General features: G+C 36.5%; 1 protein-coding gene across 1 annotated transcript in view; it reads right to left on the minus strand.

The window, feature by feature from the left end:
• LOC135207856 (Krueppel-like factor 4) overlaps positions 1-18,218 on the minus strand; it is a 31,412-nt gene extending 13,194 nt beyond the window's left edge. Inside the window, exon 1 of the mRNA XM_064239724.1 lies at positions 16,795-18,218. The gene's annotated coding sequence lies outside the window, so the exon portion shown is untranslated. The remainder of the gene's footprint in view (positions 1-16,794) is intronic.
• Between the last annotated feature and the right edge of the window lie 498 nt (positions 18,219-18,716).

Raw genomic sequence — 18,716 nt, forward strand, 5'->3', positions numbered from 1 at the left:
TATATAGATATATATATATATATATATATAGATAGATATAGATATATATATATATATATATATATATATATAATATATATACATATATATATATATATATATATATATATATATATATATATATATATATAATATATATATATATATATATTATTCATATAAAGCTTATCTCGCCGTCAGATTTTATTTCGAATATATACCGTGTCTATTTAAAATATAGCTTTTTGATAAGTAAAGATATATATTTATATTTTTTTTCTCCATTTCACTGCAAAGCTTTGATTCTCAAAGGAAGATCAAGTAAAAGCTGTGAAGATAAAAGGCTGTTAAAAGGTCGGTGTGGCTATTACAAAAACACAAATATCTCCTAAAAGTGACCAGTAGACTCTCTACCTATAAATCAATGTACACTTTCCCATAGCAAAATCTATCCGATTTCGACAGACATAGTAATATATTCGTATGTGGGTGCTATAAATTAACCTAACCTCAACTCGGGGAAAAAAAACCCTTATTTTCTGGTATTTGCAGCTGTGTTAATTCTATGTTAAATTTCGTGATGGAAAGCGTAAACTATTTTTAGGGATGTTAATCGATAAATCAATAGTCCCACTGGTTAATTAGATAACCGCCTCTTTTCCCATTCTATAGTCTCCTGTTTATGGAATGTCAGGTATGGGGATTCATTCGAGGTAGTGGGAATAGTTCCCATGTGGACATTGGAGTCTCGAGGGAGAGTCAGGGCCATTTTTGTAAATAATCTCCGTAGGAGAGCACCCCGCCGGTGCACCTCAAGCGGTCTCTGTAGGCATTACTAAGGGTCTTTGCAGCGTCCCTTCGGCCCCTAGCTGCAATCCTTTTTATTCCTTTTACTGTGCCTCCTTTCATATTCTCTTTCTTCCATCTGACTTTCCACCCTGTCCTAACAGTTGATTCATAGTGCAGCTGCGAGGTTTTCCTCCTGTCATATCTTCAAACATTTTCACTTTCAATATCCGTTTCAGCGCTGAATGACATCATAGGTTCCAGCGCTTGGCCTTTGGCCTGAACCTTATATTATATCTATTATAAATAACAGTCAAGCCAAATTAAATTATTTTGCCTTTACATTCAGATTTGTCCATATATTTTTCTGAAAAAAATAAAAACTATTGTGCCGACTTTGCATGTCCGTCCGCACTTTTTCTGCCCGGCCTCATATCTTAAACATTTATAAAGTGGCTAGAGGGCTGCAAATTGGAATGTTGATCGTCCACCCTCCAATCATCAAACATACCAAATGGCATCCCTCTAGCCTCAGTTATTCCCATTTCATTTAAGGTTAAAGTTAGCCTTATAGTGTGTCTGGAAACGATAGACTCGTAGGCCAGGCCAGCACCGGGCCGTAGTTAAAGTTTCATGGGCCACGGGTCATACAGCATTATACCGAGACCACCGAAAGGTAGATCTATTTTCGGTGACAATCATCACACGATGAACAGAAAACTCGATTGTTATTTTACGTAAATATAAATGACTGATTCGATTATATATGGTCGTCTTTGACAATTAATAGAATTATAAATGACCAATGGTCAGCTTTTGACTTAACATAATTAAGGTGAATATGATATGTCCGCTGATATGTTATTAACTGGAAAATCATATTTCATTCATATTACTCGACATTCAGCAATTTTCCCATGGTAATATTTCACATGATTTATCCAATATCAGCCGTCTGTTGCGTATATACGCATCTACGAAAATCATATATCCGCTGAATTCGTTATAACTTGGAATATCGTATTTTATTCATATAATTCGTCTTACAAAATTTTTCAAGATTATAATTAACATAATTTAGCCAATATCAGTTGAATGCTGCTCATCCGTATCTACCGTGGCAAACCGTGCCATCATTCGGAATAATTTCTTGCGTAAATACAATCTCCTCCTCCTTCTGCCTATACGCCAATTATTCTCTCTCTCTCTCTCTCTCTCTCTCTCTCGAAGATTTTTCCAAGCCAATGCGGAGACATAAATCAGATATGCAAAAAGGAACGAAGAGCCCCTCACGTTCACCTCCCTCATTAGCCCGAAATAAATATTCTGGGTGACTTACCAGACAAAAAAAAAAAAAAAAAAAAAAAAATCTCCTCTCCTCCTCCTCCTCCTCCTCCTCCTCCTCCTCCTCCTCCTCCTCCTCCTCCTCGTGCCAAGGACCAGTTAAAGAGGTAAGACTCCGAGCTGTAACTCGAAAGGGCTGTATTACGTTACTAATTGCCAGGTTCGGAGTGACATAGTGGTTTATTTTTATCATTATCGTTGTGGAGGGCTTCCCTGCAGCAGCACCACCACCAGAAATAGTAGCGTCGGTGATGGCGACTTTGCGCGCGCGCGCGTTGACGTACGGTTTTTATCTTGACTTTCGCTTGCTCGGGGAGTAAGCCTACAAACTACTCTATTGCTGTTAGCTGAAAAAGGTGTTTCGCGTTGAGTTAAAGCCGCAGAAATTTTAGGATAGGACATTTGTGATTTATTTATTAGAATGAAAATGTAAGAAATAATATGCATGTTAAACAATACAGGAAAAATGTTTAATAAAATATATAGTGTGTTTATTTCAATTTTCTTTCGTGAAACAAGGCTCTATTTGACTGTAGATTTTAGCACGCGCCCCGAGTAAGCTGGAGGCTGATGACGCCTTGTTTTAATCAGTAGCTTATTGGTATAGCAATATGGCTATGATCTCTCATGAATTAAAAATGGTTCAGTTAGACTACCAAACTGAAGGACCAGCGCTCGATTCTCGTAGCTTTTACTATAATTCTTTATGGTTATATCAAGTTATTCAAGCATTGTTTTAAGATTATAACAATAATAATAATAATAATAATAATAATAATAATAATAATAATTATGCAGAGACTCAAGGCGATACTCAAGTCAAAACTCAACGCCGGAAACATGATAAAAGCCATAAACACATGGGCAGTGCCAGTAATCAGATACAGCGCAGGAATAGTGGAATGGGCGAAGGCATAACTCCGCAGCATAGATCAGAAAACCAGGAAACATATGACAATACACAAAGCAATACACCCAAGAGCAAATACGGACAGACTATACATAACACGAAAGGAAGGAGAGAGAGGACTACTAAGTATAGAGGACTGCGTCAACATCGAGAACAAAGCACTGGGGTAATATCTGAAAACCAGTGAGGACGAGTAGCTAAAGAGTGCATGGGAAGAAGTACTAATAAAAGTAGACGAAGACCCAAAAGAAAATACAGAGACAGGAGAATGACAGACAGAACAGAGGATGGCACAACAAACCAATGCACGGACAATACATGAGACAGACTAAAGAACTAGCCAGCGATGACACATGACAATGGCTACAGAGGGGAGAGCTAAAGAAGGAAACTGAAGGAATGATAACAGCGGCACAAGATCAGGCCCTAAGAACCAGATATGTTCAAAGAACGATAGACGGAAATAACATCTCTCCCATATGTAGGAAGTGCAATATGAAAATGAAACCATAAACACATAGCAAGTGAATGCTCCGGCACTTGCACAGAACCAGTACAAAAAGAGGCATGATTCAGTGGCAAAAGCCCTCCACTGGAGCCTGTGCAAGAAACATCAGCTACCTTCGCAGTAATAAGTGGAACGAGCACCAACCTGAGGAGTGATAGAAAACGATCAGGCAAAGATCCTCTGGGACTATGGTATCAGAACTGATAGGGTGATACGTGCAAATAGACCAGACGTGACGTTGATTGACAAAGTCAAGAAGAAAGTATCACTCATTGATGTCGCAATACCATGGGACACCAGAGTTGAAGAGAAAGAGAGGGAAAAAATGGATAAGTATCAAGATCTGAAAATAGAAATAAGAAGGATATGGGATATGCCAGTGGAAATCGTACCCATAATCATAGGAGCACTAGGCACATCCCAAGATCCCTGAAAAGGAAGGAATCTAGAAAAACTAGAGGCTGAAGTAGCTCCAGGACTCATGCAGAAGAGTGTGATCCTAGAAACGGCGCACATAGTAAGAAAAGTGATGGACTCTAAGGAGGCAGGATGCAAGCCGGAAACCCCACACTATAAATACCACCCAGTCGAATTGGAGGACTGTGATAGAGCAAAAAAAATATATATGTATATAATATATTATATTATTATTATTATTATTATTATTATTATTATTATTATTATTATTATTATTATAATATTATCTTAAGAGTATCCTCCATATTATACAACCCTTATAACACACTTCTATTTTTTTTCTTTGTGTTTTGCATATTTAGTCTAACAATAAATTCAACCGAAAATATTAGCTGAATTAATATTTTATACTCCTAAAATATCAGTATTCAAATTCAAATTCAAAACTTTATTTCGGACATAAATGGCCATAGACAAACATACATATACACACACAAACATAAAAAGCCTCCAAAATCTATGAGGATAAAATTTAAAATAAGTATGAGAAATGATTATGAAAGGGAGGTGAAAAATTATGATATGAATGAGATGCGGATAATGAAACTAAGTGATTCTTCCTACTAAAAGGGCATATACATATGTAGCATATCAGAACAAAACAAGGAAATACTATGTTCTTGCATGAGGAGCGCACCAAATGCACTAAGCGTAAATGAGGCTTTTCCAGTGTTTAAAAATAATTGAATTATACAAGTAAACTGGGTGGGCAACCCTCTTCATAATACAGTTTTCAGAATTCTTCAGCCTTTGCAAATAGCATATAATGGTTTTGCGCCTCAGTTCTTGAAAAGGTGGCTGACCAAAAGCCACAAAAAGAGCGGATGCGCTTGCATGCCTCCTCGGAATGCCCAAGAGCCCTTCGTAGGCTATCGTTGTGGCATACTCTCAGCTTATTCATAGTCCGTTTTTTCGCTCTGACAACCAAAGAAATGCCTTAAAAACTTGTACAAAAACTCTGAGAAAGCATTTTTTTGACATCATCGCTACATTTAAAAAAGTTCCTTAAAATCATATTGCCCCTCGCACATAGGCCTCTATTCAAATATTCTACGTGGGCATCGTCCGAATTTTGAGCAGTAAGATAATATCCTAGGTACTTTATTTCCGGTACAAAGTCTATATGTGCATTATTAACAACAATAGGTGATATATTACTTGGACAGAGCTTACTTTTAGAAAAATTATACATTTGGTCTTCTTTACATTTAACAATAGAAGTCTGTCAGACATAAAATCACAACAAATGTTTATAAGCTGCTGCAGCCCACCTACTGAAGGAGCAAATAAAACAATATCATCAGCGTACAGCAAATGGTTTAAAATCATGTTGTTTAAATAACATCCCACTTTAATTTGACTCAGCCTATGTGAGAGGTCATCCATTTATACATTAAACAGGTGAGGTGAAAGTAAACTTCCCTGTCTCACTCCACATTAAGTGGAAAATTCACTCGAAAACACATGGCCCCATTTGACAATCATTTGCTGATTTTTATACCACTAACCTAGTAGTTTAATGATATAGCCTCCGTGTTATTGATTTAGTGGGACACCAGCGTTAGTGTGTATGAATCCTTGTAGTGAACATTGGTGGTGCTTTGACACTTTCCCTAAGACTCTCCTGTTGCGTTCACGTCAAAATTCTTGGTCAAAGATTGGAGTTAATTCCTAAAGCCCTGACCACACACACACACTCTCTCTCCTACTCGTCTCTTCTCTCTCTCTCTCTCTCTCTCTCTCTCTTCCGTTATTGTTTCTTCGGTTCTTGATAGTAATTATTATTATTATTATTATTATTATTACGATAGTCATGCTTTATTATGAATCTATTTTTTTTTTTACTACTTTGTACCCGTATTATTAATATATATATATATATCTATATATATATATATATCTATATATATATATATATATATAATATATATATATATATAATATATATATATTATATATATATATATATAGATATATATATATATATATATATATATATATATCTATATATATATATATGTGTGTGTGTGGCCTTGCTTATGCTGATATTATAGTTATTATTATTATTCATTATATTATTATTATTATTATTATTATTATTATTATTATTATTATTATTATTATTATTATTATTATTATTATTATTATTATTAACCTTTCACTTCTTGCCCGGAGCAGAATCAATAAAAGAAAAAAAAAGCGGCCCAGTACTTAAACTGTACTACAACCCACCCTATTTATCACTTCAATCACCGTCACATTATTACCTGCACAGGTAGATCACTCCTCAGACGAGGGCGTATTTATGCAAAAATTTAGCCATAGGGTCCAATCCAGACCCCTCTCCCCCTTCCCCAATTGATTTAATCAGCGATTCCCAATCAGGTAAACCTCACTCGTACTCACTCATACTCCAGGACGTGGGGTATCTTGATATAGATGTTTTTTGGGTAATTCGTAATAATCCTTCAGTGTGGGAGATTGAATGCGGTTTTTGGTACAAGTGATACGCATGGACTCGTTTTCTGTTTTGCTGCTCCCGTTTTCCTTTTATTTTTATTTATTTATTTATTTATCATTTTTTAAAAAGAAAACTAGTCTCCATCCGCACCTTTTCTGTCCACCCTCAGATCTTAAAAACCATTGGGACTAGAGGGCTGCAGATTGGGATGCTGATCACCCACCCTTTTTCTGCCTATTTTTATCATATTTTTCTATTTGTCATTTTTTAACTACCTCCTTATGATTTTGAGCGTGTCAAAGAATATTTGCCCACTGGAGATAAATTGGTATATCCCAAACTTGCTATAAATATCGATTTAATCTTAAAATATATATATTCTTTTTAGATTTTGAAGTTACTTTCTCAAAAGAATGGTTTCAATCCCAAATGGTTATAACAAAAATTAAAAACTACTCTGGGATGTTACTTACCTTCACTATCTGAAATTATTTTCATTCGAGAATTTCGAAAAAATACGATATCTGTTTTGGCAACGTAAAAAATAAATACTATTTGAATTTGTAAACTCCTTGAATGAATAGTTCTTACAATGTTTATGCACCTGATGAATCCCCTATAGGTGCGTCAACATCACTGAAAGGCGGCAGTACATAATAATTCAAACCTGAACTGTTATTGATTATTCAAATCTGACTCGTCATTCATTACTCCGAACCATATTCACATACATCACCTTCAATCATGAGAGACTTTTTCTTATAGTTCAGCAGGTAAAAAAAAAAAAGTTCATTTACAAATTGATTTTAATCTGTGGGCATTATTCAAGTTTACCTTCAGGCCATAGGTCCAGGGCGCCTTACTTCCCATTTGTCACTAACTAACCTTGAATCAACAGTAAGAATAAAATACTGAAATTCAAGCTAAAGAAACTACTATGCCAGTTAGTTTTTTCCTTATCAATATTCTTTATGATCTTTGCAGTCAATGGACAATGGTGATTGATAGGATTTCGGCGCTCAAGTTATCATTAAGGGTTGCCCCTGTCTCTCTCTCTCTCTCTCTCTCTCTCTCTCTCTCTCTCTCCTCTCTCTCTCCGGTTTTGGAGGACGATAGAATTTATATATACGTAATAATTTTTCTGCAATAACTAAAAAGAAACGTCAAAATAATTAGTAAATAACAGATGAATTACAAGATAATTATAATTGAAAATTCGTTGTTATGGTGATTACATTACAAGGTAATTGATTTGGTAGCGACCAATTTGCAGGGTTCTTCATTTTGATAATGCACAAATACAACATTTTTAATTATAGTAATGGCTATATTGTCAGAGCATTGACGTCGTTATTCATTTAAATAATGGTCAAGTCGAAGAGGAATAAGGCCCATTTTTTTTTATTATTAACAAAACTGCATTAATATCCATTTTAATGGTGGCCAAATATCTAGATTATTTTTATTAATGTCCATAAATTTAATCTTTTCAATTTATTGTTCATATTTTTAAAATATTTTAATTCGTTTTGATTAAATTAAGTTCATTAGCTTAATAAAAGTTAAGTTTCAAGGTTTAATATTTTAACGTGGGGTGAATTCTAAAGCTGTTAATTTCAACAAGGGTTAAATTGTAAGTTTATCAATTTATAAAAAAAATTTAATGAGTTTATTTTAAATATAAGTATTTTAACGAGGACTGAATTCAAAAGCTGTTACTTTTAACATGGGTTAAATTGTAAGTTTATTAATTTATATAAAAAACACTTTAATGATTTTAGTTTAAATATTAAGAAATTCTTTGATATTTGATATTTTCATTGATGAACCTGAGAGGCTGTTCATTATGACAAGGTTAATAGTAACGACATTTATTTTAACAAGGGTTGAATTGTAGGGTTCTTAATTTTAACAAGGGTTTAGTTGCAAGGTTATTGATTATTTTGAAAAGAAACTTGAATAAGCGAAGTTAATTTTATGAAAAAAAAGAAAAAAACCTGATTTATTATAGATACCTCAAGACACGTCCCAAAAGCACATTCGCTTTGATAATCCACCGATTAAAAAATCTCGCCAGACAAAAACCCCGAGACCCAAAGAAACAAAAGACATAGAATACCCCCTTTTTTTTATTCATAGAATTCTTTGTTGTCTATTGTATTCATTCCGTTGCAGGCGTAAGTACTAACATTATCGCTTGGGTGGAGACTGTCCTAACAATGCCCGCAGCACAATTTGGGCTTTCGTTAAGGAAAATATTATAGCGGAGACGTTTTCAGTCTCGCACGTTTCTCCTTTCTCTCGCTTTTACAAGGTGAAAATGTAGTTTTAAAATGTAGTTTCCAAGTGTTTTTGCTGCGTTTAATTATCGAAGACTTTACCTGTCATTACTTTTAAGGGTTATCTTTCACCTATGCTAATTTTTTAATTTTTAATACATTGTTTATTGACTGATTTACGTCAATACTCATTTGTTTACTGTCTTGTTTTTCATTTTCGTTTGTCCGTATTGCACATAAATTATTATTATTCATTTTGGTTGACCTCCATTCTCGTCACGCTGGTTTGATGTTTCAAATAGATCAGTACTGCCATACTATCATTAAAACATTCTTCTCTCTCTCTCTCTCTTCTCTCAATCATCTCTCTCTCTCTCTCTCTCTCTATATATATATATATATATATATATATATATATATATATATATATATATATGTATGTATATATATATATATATATACTAATAAAAGGAGCCCATAAAAACACCACAATGTAAGAGAAAAGTACTATATTTCAGAGACTGCTGTCTCTCTCTTCAGGTATACCTACCTGAAGAGAGAGACAGCAGTCTCTGAAATATAGTACTTTCTCTCTACATTGTGGTGTTTTTTTATGGGCTCCTTTTATTAGATGGAATTCTGTTGTTTACAGAACACTTTTACCAGTCATATATATATATATATATATATATATATATATATATATTACATAACATATATATATTTGTCTATGAACACACACATACACTATATATATATATATATATATATATATATTATATATGATATATATTTATATATATATATATATATAGTGTGTGTATGTATGTATGTGTACATATATACATATATGTATGCTCTTATATAAATATATACATACATATACATATATTTACACATATAAATATATACATATATATACACACAAATGTGTCTACTGCATTAAAGTACCCAAGCCCTAATTTCCTCCGAGATAGTTATAATAGTTTCCCTGGTCCAAGACCGACGTCCGAAATCAGTTCGAACACCTGTAATTAAAGCGTGGGTAGTTTACCTGGCCGTGTAGCTATTAGTGTAAATACGTTTCCAGAGGTCCTATAGTCTTAATGAACGCGCCCTTTTCTCCATGTTTATAATTATACGTTTTTATTTAGCGTATTGCGGAGATCGTATGGAAGGAGAGAGAGAGAGAGAGAGAGAGAGAGAGAGAGAGAGAGAGAGAGAGAGAGAGTCGCTTACTGGTATAAACTGACCCTCAAAGACTTTCATAATCAAGAGGTATAAGAGAAAAGTTAACTGAAGCTTCAGTCAAAGTAATTCCAGAAGCTGTTCAACTCCTCGGTTATTTATGGCCAAGATTAGCGCCGATGTGTTGTATCAATTAATCGTCGGTGGGTTGTTATAACGTTGTAATATCTCTTTTATAACCGCTTTTTTGTGTTGTAAATTTTCATCTATCGACGTCAGTGTATGTCGTTCAGTGTTGATGGCGCTATGTCGACTACTACTACTACTACTACTACTACTACTACTACTACTACTACTACTACTAATAATAATAATAATAATAAATAATAATAATAATAATAATAATTCTTATGTCAGCTGAAGACCATATACATGGAACACACAAAGCGGAGACTTTAACATACACACAATCTAGATACATGAGATAATATGATAAAAAAAATTATAATCGGTAATATCCCCGCAGTTGCTGAAGAAGTGGGGGAAATAGTACTCATAGTCATGGTAATGACAGTAATTATATTGAGAAAAATGGCAAAAACGTTGTTAAAAATCATAATTAAAAGTATAGATTGTAGACAAATTTTTTAATGGAATTTTGACAAATCTTGCGAAAAGTCAGAACATTCTACGTATCTCCAAGATTATTAAGGAGCAAATTTTCTATCATTTGGCGAGAGCGATATTATTTTGAGCGAGTGATTTAGCTCTCAAAAAATTCATTATCAGCCTTTTTTTAGTTTGTTGTAAAAGAATTTTTCTGTCCGCCCTCTAATTGCTTTTGGTAACGAAGAAATTAAACCATTTATTGTTGCCGTGGCAAATGGTCAGTACGTCACGCGTGACAATGTTTTGCAAAAGTATTTATTTCCTTATCGGAATACGAATGAAAATTAGAATCTGTTTAAACTTATAATCAATTTCGGCAAATCTCTCAGTTAAACAATCTTCGTAAGAATTTACGCAAATTGTTTCAATCTTAATATTAATTTTGACAAACTTCTCTCACGGTTAAAGTAATTAATCTTATTAATAATTTGAGTAAATCGCCTTTAGTCTTTATGTTAATTTGCGCAAATATCAACGGTTAGAATAATCAGACTCGGTAACAACTTGCGCAAATCACCTTCTGTCTTACTATGGATTTGCGCAAATCTCCTTCAATCTTATTAAGAATTTGCGCAAATCTCCATCAATCTTATTAAGAATTTACGCAAATCTCCTTCCATCTTATTAAGAATTTGCGCAAATCTCCTTCAATCTTATTAAGAATTTGCGCAAATCTCCTTCGATCTTATTAAGAATTTGCGCAAATCTCCATATCAATCTTAGTGTGAATTTGCGCTCGCCTTCAATCGCAGTATCAATTTGCGCAAATATATCACGGTTAGAATAATCAGTCTCAATAATAATTTGCGTAAATCACTTCAATCTTAGTATGAATTTGCGCAAATCCCTCACGGTTAGAATAACGCCAACTCGCCCATACAATCTTTCCTCTCTCTCTCTCTCTCTCTCCTCTCTCTCTCTCTCTCTCTCTCGTTCATGAAGAGTGTGGGCACCTGCCAACGTCGCTAATATCTCCTGCTATGGGCGTCACCACGTTTAAGGCACCTCTGTACCGTTAAGGCTCGTGCCCACAGTGCCCAGGAGAATCCAGAAGAATGCCCACCGTCAATAAGAGAGAGAGAGTGTCTTAACCCACTCAAGGTGGTATGGTAGTCAAAGGTTGTAATGCGGTCTTCATTAAATGCCTGGAAAATCTCTCTCTCTCTCTCTCTCTCTCTCTCTCTCTCTCTCTCTCTCTCTCTCTCTCTCTCTCTCAAATAAGGAATTCTTCTGTCGCACGTAGCAGGACTCGAACCCGCAAAATTCGATATATGAGAGCGAAGGGTGTGTGTGTGTGTGTGTGTGTGTGTGTGTGTGTGTGTGTGTGTGGGTGTTAATAAAAAAAAACTAATTAAATCATCAGCTGACTCATAGCTAATCTTGATAGCCATATACCTCTACGGAGTCTGAAATATAACATATGCTAATTAGCTTTCCTTTCCGAGAAAGGAATACACGAGTTAATTTATCCACGTGAATCGACTGCGTATGTGTGTATATTTATTAGTTATTATACGTATTCGCCTGCTATGTAGGTTTTAATTTATGATTGAAGGGAATCTGGTTTAATGTTAAGAGAAAAATTAAAGATTTAGTGGTTAATTTTCAGTATATCAGTATATATAAATATAGTGTGTGGTGTGTGTGTGTGTGTGTGTGTGTGTGCGTGTGTGTCGTCAGCTGCACCCATTCTTAGGTCTTTTAGAGTCACGCCCCGTCCACTTAGATAACCACGCCATTCTCAATTTGGTTACCTGTTACCCTCTACCATTCATTCACTGCCAAGCTACTCTCTCTCTCTCTCTCTCTCTCTCTCTCTCTCTCTCTCTCTCTCTCTCTCTCTGTCTGCAAGTAGGGAGTCAAAACTGTGTTGTCAAAGCTCGAGACAGTAGCCAGTGTTTATTGCAAAAACTGCTCTGTCAAAGCTCTTGGGAATAGCCAGTGTTTATTGCAAAAACGGCTCTGTCAAAGCTCTTGGGAATAGCCAATGTTTATTGCAAAACCGTACTGTCAAATTCTTATAATGATAGCCTGAATTTATTGCAAAAACTGCTTTGTCAAATCTTGCTCGAATAGCCTGAGTATATTGCAAAAACTGCCGAATAGCCTGTGTTCATTGCATAACTACTTTGTCGAATCTTGTTGGAATAGCCTGAGTTTATTACAAAAACGTTTTGTCGAATCTCGTTAGAATAGCCTGAGTGTATTGCAAAGACTGCCTTGTCGAATCTTGGTAGAATAGCCTGTGTTCATTGCATAACTACTTTGTCGAATCTTATTAGAATAGCATAAGATTATTGCAAAACTGCTTTGTCAAATCTCTTTAGAATAGCCTGGGTGTATTGCAAGAACTGCTTTGTCGAATCTTGTTAGAATAGCCTTTGTTCATTGCTGCTTTGTCGAATCTTATAAGAATAGTCTGAGTTTATTGCATAGCTGCAATCTCGTTAGGATATATTGTGTTTAATACAAAACTCCATTGTCAAATCCCATCGACATAGCCTGAGTTTATTGCAAGGCTATAGATTCGAACCTTAATATTTTGAAGGAAATTTTGTCCAAGTCTGTTTATAGTCAGTCAAGCTATTCTATTTTCTTTTCTTTTTAGTTCAGGAGTTAGATTAGATGTGTAAAATATTGGCCAGAATAGCCTGTATTTGGAAGAATTAGGATTCAAAAAGCTCAGTATCTTTTGTAATATTTGTCTACTGCTGTTAATTCTATATTAAAATCGGGAATTTTAGCAGAAAATTAAAATTATCCGTGTGGAGTCTTACTAGCATTGCCTTAATTTCAATCAAATTTGAGTATTCCAAGCAAATTGCATTTTTTTAAATGTTTATACTTGCTATAAACTCCTGTTTTGTCTGACAAACTCCTGTTTTTCTTTAGTTCCACAACTACTTAAGTTAAATCCTTATTAGAAATAGCCTGCATACAGACTGGAATAGCGACTTTGAAAAGTGCAATATCAAAGCTTCATTTTTCTCAAATATTTGCTTTCGCCAAATCGATCCACATTAATCTTGGCTTTTTTATTCGTTGAAATAATAATTTATGTCCGAAAATTCCAGTTGTAATAAATAATAAATATATCGTTAAGTAAATAGCAATTCTAAAGTTAATTGTCTGAGTAATATTTATTTGGAGTTCGGGTCTTGACAAGCTCTCACCAGTATTTGTACAGAATGTTCAAGAGAACAAATACCTGGTTCTCGGGAACTCACAAGAAAACCTAAAGCTAATATAATAAATAGAAATAGGCAGCGTAATAACTAACTAAAAATTGACACTGAAGCAGCATAATGATACTAAGAGCAAAACGGGGACACTTCCTCAAACAATGAAGACAACAGTCCAATGCCGGACGATCAAGATAGAGCCGATACGACAACCATCTCGTCCTTGGAGACAATATGGACATCCTCCTCGAATGCTGGATGATTCAAGACAGAGTTGATACAACAACCATCTCGTCCTCAGATGCAGTATGGAAGTCCTCCTCGACCACTTGACGAAACCACGTCACTGCTGCTGCCCAGTGAGGTCCGCACTCGACACGTCGTCCTCTTGACGACGAAAAACGCATTGTTGCTTCTCAGTGAGACGCTCTCGACACGTCGTCCTCATCGACGACGAAACACGATAATGCTAACTGCCGACCTCCAACTCGAAGTTATACTCCAAACGACGACTTCAACCAAATAACCAGGTATCCAGTACCTGACGCTGCCTCATGCTGGTCCACAGATAATTATACCCGACTGCCTCTGACTGACTGACTGACTGGTTGTTCTGCCCTCCAGAACCTGACTGACGAAGTTTGACGCCATCCACCGACGTCAACTCGCCAGCAATTAAAAAACAAACAAAGGAGGCAACAATCCACCAAGGGAACAATTGGTAACGATTGTTCCTAACACCTCCCCACCTAACAGAAAAAAAAAATTATTATTATTAATTTTTTTTTTACAAACAAAATCCTCTTCATCGATGCTGCCACACCCCCGTCAGCCAAAACAGAACCAATCCTGGCAAGGTCGCCAATATTACGATCTCGACTCTCGAGATCGACAGGTTCTTAAAAATAATAAGCAATTGGGCTGTAATGACTGATGACAGGTGACAAACAAAGGAGGGAGGAGCATAACAAAAATCAAAAAGTTACCTTAAAATTAATTTATTTACAAGAGTTAAATACATTATGTACAGCGAGTCAAGGTTGTGGGTGGGTGGCAAAAACGCAAAAAAATTACAAACTAACAATAATAATTAATTATTTAAAACCAGTCTAAGAAACCATAAATCCACCCTTCAATAACAAAGCCATGAAAATCACAATCTAAATAATAAAAGAATAATCACAAATAGGCTGTATAAGGGCAATAACAATCTAAAATATAATAAATAGAAATAGGCAGCGTATACATAACTAAAATTGACACTGAAGCAGCATAATGATACTAAGAGCAAAAACGGGGACACTTCCTCAAACAATGAAGACAACAGTCCAATGCCGGACGATCAAGATAGAGCCGATACGACAACCATCTCGTCCTTGGAGACAATATGGACATCCTCCTCGAATGCTGGACGATCAAGACAGAGTTGATACAACAACCATCTCGTCCTCAGATGCAGTATGGAAGTCCTCCTCGACCACTTGACGAAACCACGTCACTGCTGCTGCCCAGTGAGGTCGCACTCGACACGTCGTCCTCTTGACGACGAAAACACGCCATTGTGCTTCTCAGTGAGGACGCTCTCGACACCGTCCTCTCGACGACGAAAACACGATAATGCTAACTGCCGACCTCCAACTCGAAGTTATACTCCAAACGACGACTTCAACCAAATAACCAGGTATCCAGTACCTGACGCAGCCTCATGCTGGTCCACAGATAACTATACCTGACTGCCTCTGACTGACTGACTGACTGGTTTTGTTCTGCCCTCCAGAACCTGACTGACGAAAGTTTGACGCCATCCACCAGACGTCAACTCGCCAGCAATTAAAAAAAAAAAAAACAAAGGAGGCAACAATCCACCAAGGGAACAATTGGTAAACGATTGTTCCTAACAATATATATATATATATATATATATATATATATATATATATATATATATATATATATATAAATAGCTATACATAAACCTTATTTTCTAGGTAATGGCTCCAGTCCACTTAATTAGACAAGATTGTTTAATGTACATAATTTTTATTTTGTGCTCCGGCTGAAACCCGTACTCACAGGAAAACAGAAATATACAGAAACTTGAAATATGGTAAAAAATTACAGAATGGAAATGTTAACTTCATTATTTGCAAGTAATATGAGTTTGTAATTTGTGATAAACATATGAAAATATTATTTTAATAATATCAGAATTATAGAAATTAAAGTGGTTAACAAGATATTAATTTTCTCCTAATATTCCCACTTCTCTTTACGTATATTTCTTGTTAGTTCGGAAGAGCTATAGTTGGGAGATATTTTTTTTTAAATCAAGTTTTTTTTATTTATAATACTCAAAAGGTTCATGCGCGGATTTTTCACTCATTTGCTCATCTCATTCATGAGGCCACGAGATGTTCATTCACCAAACTCCGGGAGTATTTTATTTTTTTTAGTTTTTGGTGTTTGGTTAACTTTGTCAGTATGAAAATGTGTTATATACTCTCTCTCTCTCTCTCTCTCTCTCTCTCTCTCTCTCTCTCTCTCTCTGCGTTAGATATAGTTTTGAGAAAGCTGCTTTATTTTTATCTTTAATTTCTAAATTGTGCCTTTAGAATTCAGCCCTTATTGTATCAACGTTATCATCATTATTATTATTTGCTCAACTGTGTCACAGATTTAGCTCCTTACAAGATCAAACGTCCCATGGAAAAATATTTTGCACATATGTGAACGTTGAAATGGTCATATAAACACGTCAAATGTATTAGCCCAGTAATGATAATAATAATAATAATAATAATAATAATAATAATAATTAATAATAATAATATAATAATAATAAATAATAACAATAATTGATTTAAATATCAAGAAAAAGTTGAAATGGAACACAAAGGTGTCTAGTTTGAAGGTCCAAGTTTGTTCTCACCCCACGGACTCTAGAACTCTTCGGAGCCTTACCAAAAGCCATAATAATAATAATAACCATAAAAAATCACGGTTTAACTTACATCGCCGGCATGTAGCCCCGTCATGACTCGGCAACCAGCGGGTATTTCCTCATTCTCCTACGGTCGACTTCCGACAGATATCGACCAGTCGGTTACAACAACACTCTACTCCCGTCACTGACTGTCTTCTGTTTTTGTATTTCGCTCTAGGTATTCTCCTCTTTTATCTTTTTCTCTCTTTCGTTGGTTGTGGCTCATCTTCTTATGTTGTGCCTGGCCATTTTTTGTGTCGAGTGAATTTTTTTTTTAGTTGGGCATTGAGAGAGGTCGTTTTCCCATTTTTTATTCCTCGTTTTATTGAGTTGATTACTTTGTCAATTTGCAGAAGCCTGAATTTTAGTCGTAAACCTCCCTACCTGCATTAGTCACTAATTGTTCAATTATATTCACTTATTTCGCAACGGAATTCTTCCATTATCTATGGTAACATTTCAATACAGTTCACTGACTTCACCTCGTGAATAACCACTGATTTCTATCGTTTTCCATTCACTAACTCAACCCTCATTCATCCCTTCAAACCTCCCGAGTTCCTTCGGCCATTCACGAATCGGACCTTCGCATCACTGTACACCACCGCTGTGCACCATTCAGGAAAATCTATCGCAACTTTTCTTTATCACCTGCGTTTTATCTCATTATCCTTTCCCCTTTTGAGCACTGCATCTCACTGGCCAGTTCTTTCTGTTTCTCTTTCTATCTTTTGCTACCTTTCTCCGTGTCTGCCTTCCTGAGTGGAAAAACCAATCGGGCACGTCCCTCCTCGCCTTCCTGACTCACTGGCGAGTCCTCAGAAACGCTCCTCCCGGACGGACGGACGGGGGAATCTTGATGCAACCCACACACCCTCTGGCATTCTTGCCATCAGCAGCCATCAACTCTCTTCCCTACCCCAAATTCGTCGTCGGGTCTCGTCTGCAAACTCACGCCTTCCCCTGTGTTTTCCTTCTTCCTCTCTAGTTAACTTCTTCTCCGCCTTCTTCTTCTTCTTCTTATTTTCACCTTGTAGTTTCCAGGGCTCTAAACATCGATGACAAGTCCGTCGGGTCTCATTCACAAACTCGTCGTTTGTTTACCGCTTCGTCTTCTTGTTTTTTTTTTTACCTGGTAGCTTCCAGGGCTCTCGACCGAGACCTCCTGCAGGTTCCAAAGGTGGCAGTGGCGCTGCTACCGCTACTTCCGCCCCTTGGAGACACACAGGCACGCCACAGTTGCTGCTGCTGCTATTGCCACTGCAGTCTTCGTCGGTATATTTCGTGGTTCTTGACGGTGGTTCCTCCTCCCGCGTCTCCTGCTGCCACTACAACTCCAGCGAGGCCACCGGAGAAACTTGGTTCCTCTACGCGCGGCGGCTGGCGCTAGGTCCCGGAGCGCTCGGATTTTTGGGGAGCTCACGGGGAGCCTTGTCGAAACGAAAAACCACGTTTCACAACACACATCTTTCACGCCCAGCATCTCCGCAGACTTCGCCTTCCCCCCCCTCTCCTCTCTCCCTCTCCCCCTTCCCGCTCTCTCCTCTCCCCGCCCAAGTTTGTCCACTTTCATACCCGGGCGATCCCCGGGCTCGCTTCGGTGGGTATCGCCTATTTTCAAAGTGGATGCCAAGGGCGGATATCTTTCGGGTATTCCAGTCGTATTAAAGATGCAGTTACTGCAGCCATCTACCCTTTGGAAAATGGCTCAATATTTAACGCATTATTACGATAAAAATGCACAGAAATTGACTATACAAAAGGAGCGGACACCCAGCCATTGGGTATTGAGCGATGCATTGCGGAAAACGTGCCCACTCTCTCTCTCTCTCTTTCTGTCTTTCTCTCTTTCTCTCTCTCTCAGTCCCATCCAGCCTTTCAACCTGTTTTAAAGCATGACATCATCTCGGGCCAATCGCGGCGGTGCCACGGGTAAGCGGAGCCAATCGG

Source organism: Macrobrachium nipponense, chromosome 34 (genome assembly GCF_015104395.2).
Source record: "Macrobrachium nipponense isolate FS-2020 chromosome 34, ASM1510439v2, whole genome shotgun sequence".
In the NCBI taxonomy this organism is placed as follows: Eukaryota; Metazoa; Arthropoda; class Malacostraca; order Decapoda; family Palaemonidae; genus Macrobrachium; species Macrobrachium nipponense.